Here is a 9,521-nt window from a genome sequence, read left to right on the forward strand (position 1 = left end):
ATATACAAATTATTTACAATTTTGTTGTTTGAATGGATAAACACATTGCCTACGTACCATCACAAAGGTAAGATCAAAACCTCGTAGTTCGGGGTAAAAATCTCAAAAATAAGTTGGTGAATTGATTGGTTAAAATCCTTAAGGTCTTTTGTTATCAAAGGGAGAAAACTCAACCTAAACCATAATCCACCATGTGAGGAGAGCTTCAGCATACTAGTGAGGGATCCACCCTATAATAAGTATGGAAGACTTATAGTCCAATCACTAAGGATAAGGTGAGGTTTACATCAACCACTATGATAACTCAAACCTAATAGCTAATGTTTATGAAAAGCTTTGGCAAAGGTTGCCATTGGAACCACAAAAACAATTGAGTGAGTTGTATTTACAAATGAAAAGTATTCACAAAATGAAAGTCAAATTTGACTTAAAGTTCAATTCAAAATAAGTATTGTGAAAAGGAGTTTAAAAAAAAGTCAAAGGCATAGTGCCTAGGTTTCTAGTTTTGAAAACAATGTCAATGTTTGCACAAAAAGTTTGGCTTGGGTTAGAGTGGAGAGAAGAAGAGAATGGCTAGGTCCTAGACATGCAAAGATGAGAGAAGAGAAATAAAACCACTTGGAGTTCCCTTCTTGAGATCATAAAGATGATCCAAGTTGCTCCTTTCGTTTGGACTTAGCAAGAAATAAGAAATTAACTCAAGCAATCAAGCAAATATTCAATCAAGCTCCTAGGATCTTCCAATTGGACTTGTCTCTCTTATCTTGGATGCTCATTACAGTGGTCCTTCTAATTAGCTCAAGTTTGGGATCCCTACCACACAAGAACAAACAAATAAAAAAGTTCTACAATGCAATAGAAAGAATGGACAAGAGTGAGTTTAGAATAGAGGCCCTTTCAATTCAACTTCAAGATTAAGCATTCTAAAGGCATGAGACCTAGTTGCTCTTCAACATATTTAGCATTCTAAAGGCATGAGGCATAGTTGCTCTTGAACTCCATTAAGCAATAGTATATTTACACAAACAAAACAAAACAAACACAAGGCAATAGTATATTTACACAATAATGTGTTCAAGTGAGCAAAAGGCAAATGGCATAAACATAAACATGAGCTCAAATGAGCAAAAGGCAAAAGACAATATGAATAAATGAGCAAGAAATTAAATTGCATTAAAGTAAATGGCAAGAATTAAATGCTTGAATTAAAAGTTAGTAATTAGTAGTTAGTGTTAGTGTGCCATCAGGCAATTTAGCGCTATGTTAAGCAATCGTAAGTGGACTAATGTAGTAGTCACACCTATCTGAGGCCGGTCAATAAAAATATAGGCAACTAAACACAAGTTAGAGACCATGACTAGTAAGCCAAGCTCCTATGACTTGCCATGCCAAAAGAAAAGAAGAATGACCTTGTATGGATTGTTAGGTTTTTTGCTTGACCAAGAAGCAACCTATCTTCGACACAAAGAAATTCACTTGATCTTTGATCAAGATGAATTTGATTTGGATCAAAGAAGGTTAAGCCTCTCACATGTCAAGGCTAACCACAAATCATTAACTCATTGGTCAAAAGAAAAAGAAAAAGATGAAGATGGAAATGGAATGTACAAAATGAAAAGTCAAAAGACATAACCCAAAAACACATTGATCAAACATGAATGGAATCAACATCAATCAATGGTAAACAAAAGTGAAATGAAGATTAGAAGTCAAGAAAGGTCAAATATATTTTTGGTATTTTTGGAATTAAAATAATACATAAAATAAAATGAACAAATAAAGGTCAAACTTCAAATCCAATTCAAATCAAATTGGATAAGTCCAATTGGATCATCATAAGTCTAACATGGTCAAACAAGGTTTAACAAAATTTCTCATCATTTTTTGAAAACATAAACTATTTTTAAACAATTAAAAATGGAGAAAAATAACATAATTGGACTAAAATCTCAAATAAATCTCAAATCAATTAAGAAATTGATGAGAATATTTTTCATAGATTCATCATCATCCAAAGATGTTCAGAAAATATTTTTGGCATTTTTTAATATCAAAAAGTATTTTAAATGAATTAAAAACAACCAGAAAATAAATAATTCACAAAAAATATTAAATGGAATCACAAAAATAATTAAAAATCATTTTATGAAACTAGAGTTTAAGAGATTTTTTTTGCAATTGGTCCCCTATTTTTGTGATTCCAAATAAAGAAGTTATGAATTTTTAAAAATAATTGGAATAAAAGAAAATAAAATGGAAATTCAGAAATAGGAAAAATTTACAGGCGTCAGATCTCACTTCATTAATTGACGTGGCTGATCATCTGGCTGGGAAACGCGCGCGCATGGTAAGGACAAGTCAAACGCGAGGTAGGATGCATTAAGTAAAGTCATAACAAGCAACAACCAAGATTAGAACGTGACCAATGGATCCAAGGGCCAGGGTTTGGACGCGTGGGGACGGTGGTGGAAACCACCGTCTTCTCCGGTGAGAAGGCCAGCTCCGGCCACCAGTTGCAGGTTTTGAAACCTCAACTAAAACGCGCGATCCATATACCATTCGAAAGTTGGGGTGATGTACATCACCCCTGTGACCTTAGTTTCTTCTCAAGATTCTTATGGAGGAAGAAATCTGAGGTGTTCAATCTGAACTTAACTAATTCTCAAAATTAAAATCACAAATCAATTGCCTCTCACATGAGGACTTCAGAAATGCCAACCAAACCAAGCAGTGCACAATATTAAGAGAGATTCGAATCAAAACAGTTATGGTGAAAACCTTTGAAGTGCAGCTTTTAAGAGCTTGATCCAATCCAATTCTCGAGTGCAGCTTGATCTTGAAGTAACAATGAAGCAAGGCTAAGGAATTAGAAGCTGAAGATCAACCAGGGAAGTTGAAATTCAAGCTTGAAAAGTGAAGAGAAAATTCAGAATTCCTTTGAGTGAGAGGTTAGGGAATCAGTTCAGCAGAGCTTCAGGCGCCTTTAGGTTACCATTTAAGTAAAGCAAGCATGTCTATTTATAGCCACAGCTGATGCAAGGCATGATCAAACTCGTGTGTGCATGAACTTGGGTCCTCCATGATGGGCCTGTACAGGCGCATGTGAGGCCCAAAACCACTTTCAATTGAGTGCTGAACACTAATGAATGAAGTTTGGATGTGCAGATGGCAATGTTTTAGCTTGTGCATGGAAATTTAACATGTTATGCATAATTGATCACAAAACTTCACCTCTTCGCCAATTGGAAAATTGAAACATAAGCATGTGGGTAATGGTTAGAAAGGTCTTGACATAAGGAACAAATGTTATGTTGAACATTTGGAGTTTGGAAAATATTGAAAACTGGCCATGAAGTTCAAGGTACAAAACATGTATTTGAAAATTTTGCCAAAAATGACCAACTTCAAGCCCTTTTGTTTCAGTGATACAAGCCTCAAATGACAAAACCTTCAACATAAAAGTTGTAGATCTTTTCAATAAAATAAATTTGGACTTAAATTTTGCATCATTTTGAGTTTTTATGAGAAAGTTATGGGCACTTGAAGTTGGACTTTTTCACATTTCAATGGCTTTGGTCCAAAGTGACCTATAATGTTTTGTATTATCACATGTGTTTCGTTTAGGATTATGAAATTTTTTCCAACATAACAATTGAAGTAGACATCTTAAAATTTCCAATGAACTTGGTCTCACCTCAAAATCATAAAAAATGAAGGAGTTAGATCCTTGGGAAGTTGACCCAAAATTAGGGTTTCAGTCAAAATGACCTAAAATGTTTTGAAATGAATGATGACTTTCCAAGCTTCAAATCAATTTTTGATGAACATGAAAGTTGTTAATATGGTTCTTAAGAACATTTTTTATATTGGGGTAATCATCATTTGACAAACACATTAAAAGTTAGGTCTCAGTGGATTTCAAAATAGTCAGATGAATTGACTAATCAACTTCTCAAGTCCAAACTTCAAATTTTGATGAATGAATGATTGAGGATACTCACATAGGCTCGTATATGCATAAAATGATGAATGAAAGAACTTCCCTTGATTTTATTTGATCATAGGTTGAGGTTGCTTCATGAGCAAGGCACAGTCAATGCACAGTTGAATTAGGGTTTCCTTGGGAAACAATCCTCAAGCCCTTTGGTTTATCTTGATCAAATTGACAAATTGAGATACTTGGGAGACATATATGATGAATGAGAGCTTTGGGAACCATTGTCATGCTTGCTTTCATCTTCATCTGGTCACTTCAATGGACATAGGGGCCTCCTAGGAGCCTTGGATCACATGACTGCTTAAGCTTCAAAACAAAACAAGTTAGTGACATATTTTAGTGCTTTTGGTTAGTAATCAAAATAGGAAAAGCAATAATATACAATTCAAGCATGCTTGGTGGTCTCAAACCAACTCACACAAGTCCCAACCCAAGGGTTAAGGAACCAAGATGCTATGATCCTTGAGGCAAATGCATTGAGCAATGATATGATGCCATGAGGGATCTTAGGGTCAAAATTAGGGTCTTATAGATCTTAGTGCATTCCAAACTCATATATCAATCTAGAGAAGCTCGAGATAGACTGTCTTGGAAACAATGGATTAGAAAGTCGTCATTGTCGATGTACGACGCCATCTTCCTACAATACAATGTAATATGGCTACGAGGACAACTTAGACCTTTGTATTTCAGGAGATTTGACACCTTGAACTTTTGTGGAAACACCACATTTGGAACCAGACAGAGATCTCGGGCATCAATACCAAAGGTTGAGAAACCCTCAACAACCCTTATCATGTCGTCAAGCAGCTGATAATCCGTCGATCGGGCCGGATTAGCAACAGGAATAGCGACCTGACTGGCTGGCCGAGAAGTTTCTTGAGCTATCACTTGAACATGCATATTCTAGGGAGCAAACAACATTTGTGGTGGGTAGGAGAAGCCAAGAAGCATTGTTTGAGGAGCATGCACCATGTGAGGAAACTGCCCTCTAGTTTGAGCATTAGAAGCCTGAGGTGCCCCAATCTACACATAATGGAGTGCAGGATTGGTAGGTGCGTAAGTCAGCATAGGCATAGAAGTTTCCCCAGGGTAACCAAATGGAGCAGCTTGGAACTGGTTCGTGTTCGCAGGTTGAACAGCCTGAGCAGGAACCTGAAAGTTAAGGCGCGAGCCTCGGTATTCATCTTCGTCGTCAGGAGTCTCATTGGGAACATGACCTTGGTTATCCTCAGGGTTGACAGCATCAACCGGAGGAGTCTGAACGGTGGGCACACCCCAGGGGGACATAACATTCCCGACAACAGTAGGGGCAATCAGAGCCTGATGAGGGAAAAAGGCACCCCCACTGGCTAAGTGAGCAGTAAAGTTCTGGGGCATACCCCAGGTGTCGTACCCCAAATTTTGACCACTATTTCTTTCTTATTATTGACTTAGAATCCAGGTCATTGACATGCTAAAGGCCCTTTATAAGGCATATGGTCAATCCTAATGACCTAAAAAGTCAAAGGAGGACCATTTTGACTTTTTAGTCCCTCCTAGGGATTTGTTTTAATTCAGGGATGTTGATTGGAACGTAATAATTTAGGGAGTTATGCTAGAGGGATATTACCATTGGTAACTAGGATATTTTGTCTTACTAAAATACATTAGTAAAAACTAATAATTAGGGGAATTATTTATTTTAATAGCAGGGGTAGAATACATTATAATAATGTTATTAGTTAAATGTGGATATGTTAATATCAGTATTATTTTTATATTAATATTAAGTTATATTATGGTTATTTAGGAATAGATTAATGTTAGGATTAATTATGGTTAAATTAATTAATTAATTTTTTTCATCAATCAAATTATCATTAATTGATATATTATCTAATTAGGATCATAATGGGGTTATTAGAGCATAATATTAGTATTAATATTATTACTAATATTAATTATTATTATTGTTATATACTCGCTAATGCTACTTTATTTCGAATGAATGAAATAGCACAATTAGTAAAAAAGCATATGTAAAGAGTTGTGAGTGGGAGAGGTTATGAGTTCAAAACTACAAATTTTTTTTCACAAAAATAGCATTTTTTATTATTTAATTAAAAAAAATTATTTTTTTATTTAAAGCATATTTTAAAATATTATTTTTTCATTAAAATCATGGTTTTATGAATAAAATATCAAAAAATCAAAATAAATCAAAAAAATCAAAGTCTTTTATTATTATTAGGTAATTAGCTTATTTTTGTTTATTTAAAATATTTCATTTATCTAAATTCACCAAGTCATGAATCCATCCAGATTCATTGACTTAGGCTTTAAGAAATTGAGAAAATCAGGTTAAATTAAAATATTCTTAAACAATTCATTTTCATTTAATTTTTTTAACCTAATTTTACCTATAAATAGTACCCACTTTTCATCATCCACAATTTACAATCAGTCCCTAAAAGTTCTTGCTCTTCACACTGAAGAGCAAGAACACCAAAACCCTAAACCTCCACCATCATCACTGATCTTTTTGAAAAGACGAGAGAAAAATAAGGAAAATAACGAGAAGGCCAAAAATGTGAAGAGCAAGGAAAAGTAAAGGAAAAATCTTATCACGGGGACAATCTCCTTTATTTCTACCTTTTTCACTTTTACATTTTTTTTTCTCTTTTATTTGTTTTTACTTTATTTCTAACTTTTCTATTTATTTTTAAAATTACAAAAAAAATCACAAAAATAGCATTTTTTATTATTTAAGTATAAATTTTCGTTTTTTTCTTTAAAACATATTTTAAAATATTATTTTTCCATTAAAATCATGGTTTTATGAATAAAATATCAAAAAACAAAAAAAAATCAAAAAAATCAAAGTCTTTTATTATTATTAGGTAATTAGCTTATTTTTATTTATTTAAAAATTTCTTTTATCTAAATTCACCAAGTCATGAATCCATCCAGATTCATTGACTTGGGGTTTAAGAAATTGAGAAAATCGGGTTAAATTAAAATATTCTTAAACAGTTCATTTTCATTTAATTTTTTTAACCTAATTTTACCTATAAATAGTACCCACTTTTCACACTTTTAATCATCCACAATTTACAACCAGTCCCTAAAAGTTCTTGCTCTTCACACTGAAGAGCAAGAACACCAAAACCCTAAACCTCCACCATCATCACCGATCTTTTTGAAAAGACGAGAGAAAAATAAGGGAAATAACGAGAAGGCAAAAAATGTGAAGAGCAAGGAAACGTAAAGGAAAAATCTTATAACCGGGGACAATCTCCTCCCCGTAAAAAATCTTATAATAGGGGACAATCTCCTCCCCGTAAGTTGGTTATCTCATACCGTATAATTATTTAAAGTATTATCTTGTTTGTTGTGGAATACATGGATATTGAGTTTGTTTTTTCTATTTAGTGGTTAACTTGACAATTAGTATTAAACTAATCACATAAGAAAATTTCATAAAGAAAAATCATTTTTACAAATAATCAAGTTTCATCGTATTTGCATAATTGATTTGTGTTGTATATATCTCCACTAAAATAAATATTAAAAAAACCATAATAATTTTGATTAAATCATTTTAAATAAAATAATAGTTTATTTTGATAAACTTTTTAAATCTATTTTAAATCACAAGCTTCAATGCGGCGTACTTCGGAAATTCTGCATTCTCACGGTGAAGATTCGGCGTCGACATGATGAACTTCGGCACCACCGGATGAACCTCGAGACCGCCTCGCAAGAAACTTTCGTTGCACATCAAAGGCATCGTGCACTCAAAAACGAAAGTGAAGTGAAAATAATCTAAGAGAATGACTTCAAGATCAAGCTCGAGAACTTGTTCGAAGTCGACGGTCATGCGCGAAGTTTAAAGAAAATGACATCGGTATGAAGCGAGGGAACTCACCGGTTCAAAATTCAAGATGAAAAATCAGGTTCAGATCTTCTTCTTCACTTCTTGCGTGTTATTTTGTGTCCTTGCTGGGATCCGTGTTGTTGTTGTTCGATATTGATGTGTGAGGTTTGTTTGTGCAGAGTTGTTTGCGATTAAAGGGAAATAGGAAGAATAAGTTGAGAAGTTGCTTGTGTCGTGGCGGTTATTCGGAAAGAGGAAGAAGGCGAGGGAGAAGGTTGAAGAGTTGTGTCATGTTGATTGAGTTGTGGAGACAAATGGAGAAGGTTGTTGTGTGAAGCTCAAAAGGAAATTGAAGAACAGAAAGAAATGGTTGAGAGATGAAGAAACTTGGAGATCGAAAAGAAAACCCCAATCAATGATCCCGTTAGAAAATTTGATAGTTGGCATAAAAGTTGGTTACGTGACGGTTAGATTAGTTAGGAAAATTGTTGGGAAGTGAGGACCCTCAAAACCAACGCTGCTAGGTGAAAAATGTGAGGGCATTGGTTGAGAGATGAAGAAACTTGGAGATAGAAAAGAAAACCCCAATCAATGATCCCGTTAGAAAATTTGATAGTTGGCATAAAAGTTGGTTACGTGACGGTTAGATTAGTTAGGAAAATTGTTGGGAAGTGAGGACCCTCAAAACCAACGCTGCTAGGTGAAAAATGTGAGGGCATGAGTTTATCTTATTATCCTTTTTGTTAACTCTGCCATCGTTTCTTTGTAGGTGAATTCTTTTGGTTCTGTTCGTTGCACGTCATTTTGGATGTGCGAAACGCTTTTGCGTTAGCTTGTTTATGCTATCGTTTTTGTTATTACGCTCGTGTTTGCGTTTTGTACGTGGCCTTTGGTTTAGTACCGTGACGAAGCTTTTCTGGTGATTGTACTGGTGTAAAAATTTTATGTACTGGAATTTCTGTACTGATATTTCTATACCGATGTTTCCATTTCCACTTGCTTCATTTTGGATTGTCGATTCAATTTTTTTTTGAAATGTCTAAACCAATGGTCCAAAGGGTTAATGGGCCTTGACTAAAACCAATTTTCATTATTAAGGGGTGAATAATCTAATGGACTCATGGATTTAATAACAAAAAACCAAATTTCAAAAAAAAAATAAAAAAAATTTAACTTCAATCTTAATCTCAATTTCAAAATTAATTGAAATTAACATCAACTTCGAAGTCGAACCAATTTTTAAAAATCAATCAAAAATCATTAAAAATAAACTCTAAAATTACATTGGAAATAAAAATTAATCAAATCAACTTCCACATTTAAACTCATTTTCAATGGTCCAATTAATTCAAAATGAATGGAATTAATTAAAAGTCCAATCATTAAATAGGAATTAGGACCAAGAAGAGCAATTTAAAATCGAGTCCATTATTCAACTGCTTTACAAAACCCGATGAAATGGAACTGAAATTACTTCTAGGATCACCCCGAATTTAATCAAACCATGAATCAATTGGAGGTAGAATTATCCATATAACTTTGGAACAAAACAAACACTGCAATGAGCCCCTGTTGAAAACATGACTTCAAAGGCCAAATTGGAAAGTCTACCCCCTAAGGTCAATCAACTCAAAATCTTAACTTTACAAGTCAACGATCTTGAGC

The sequence above is a fragment of the Lathyrus oleraceus genome, chromosome 6 (genome assembly GCF_024323335.1).
Source record: "Lathyrus oleraceus cultivar Zhongwan6 chromosome 6, CAAS_Psat_ZW6_1.0, whole genome shotgun sequence".
NCBI lineage: Eukaryota > Viridiplantae > Streptophyta > Magnoliopsida > Fabales > Fabaceae > Lathyrus > Lathyrus oleraceus.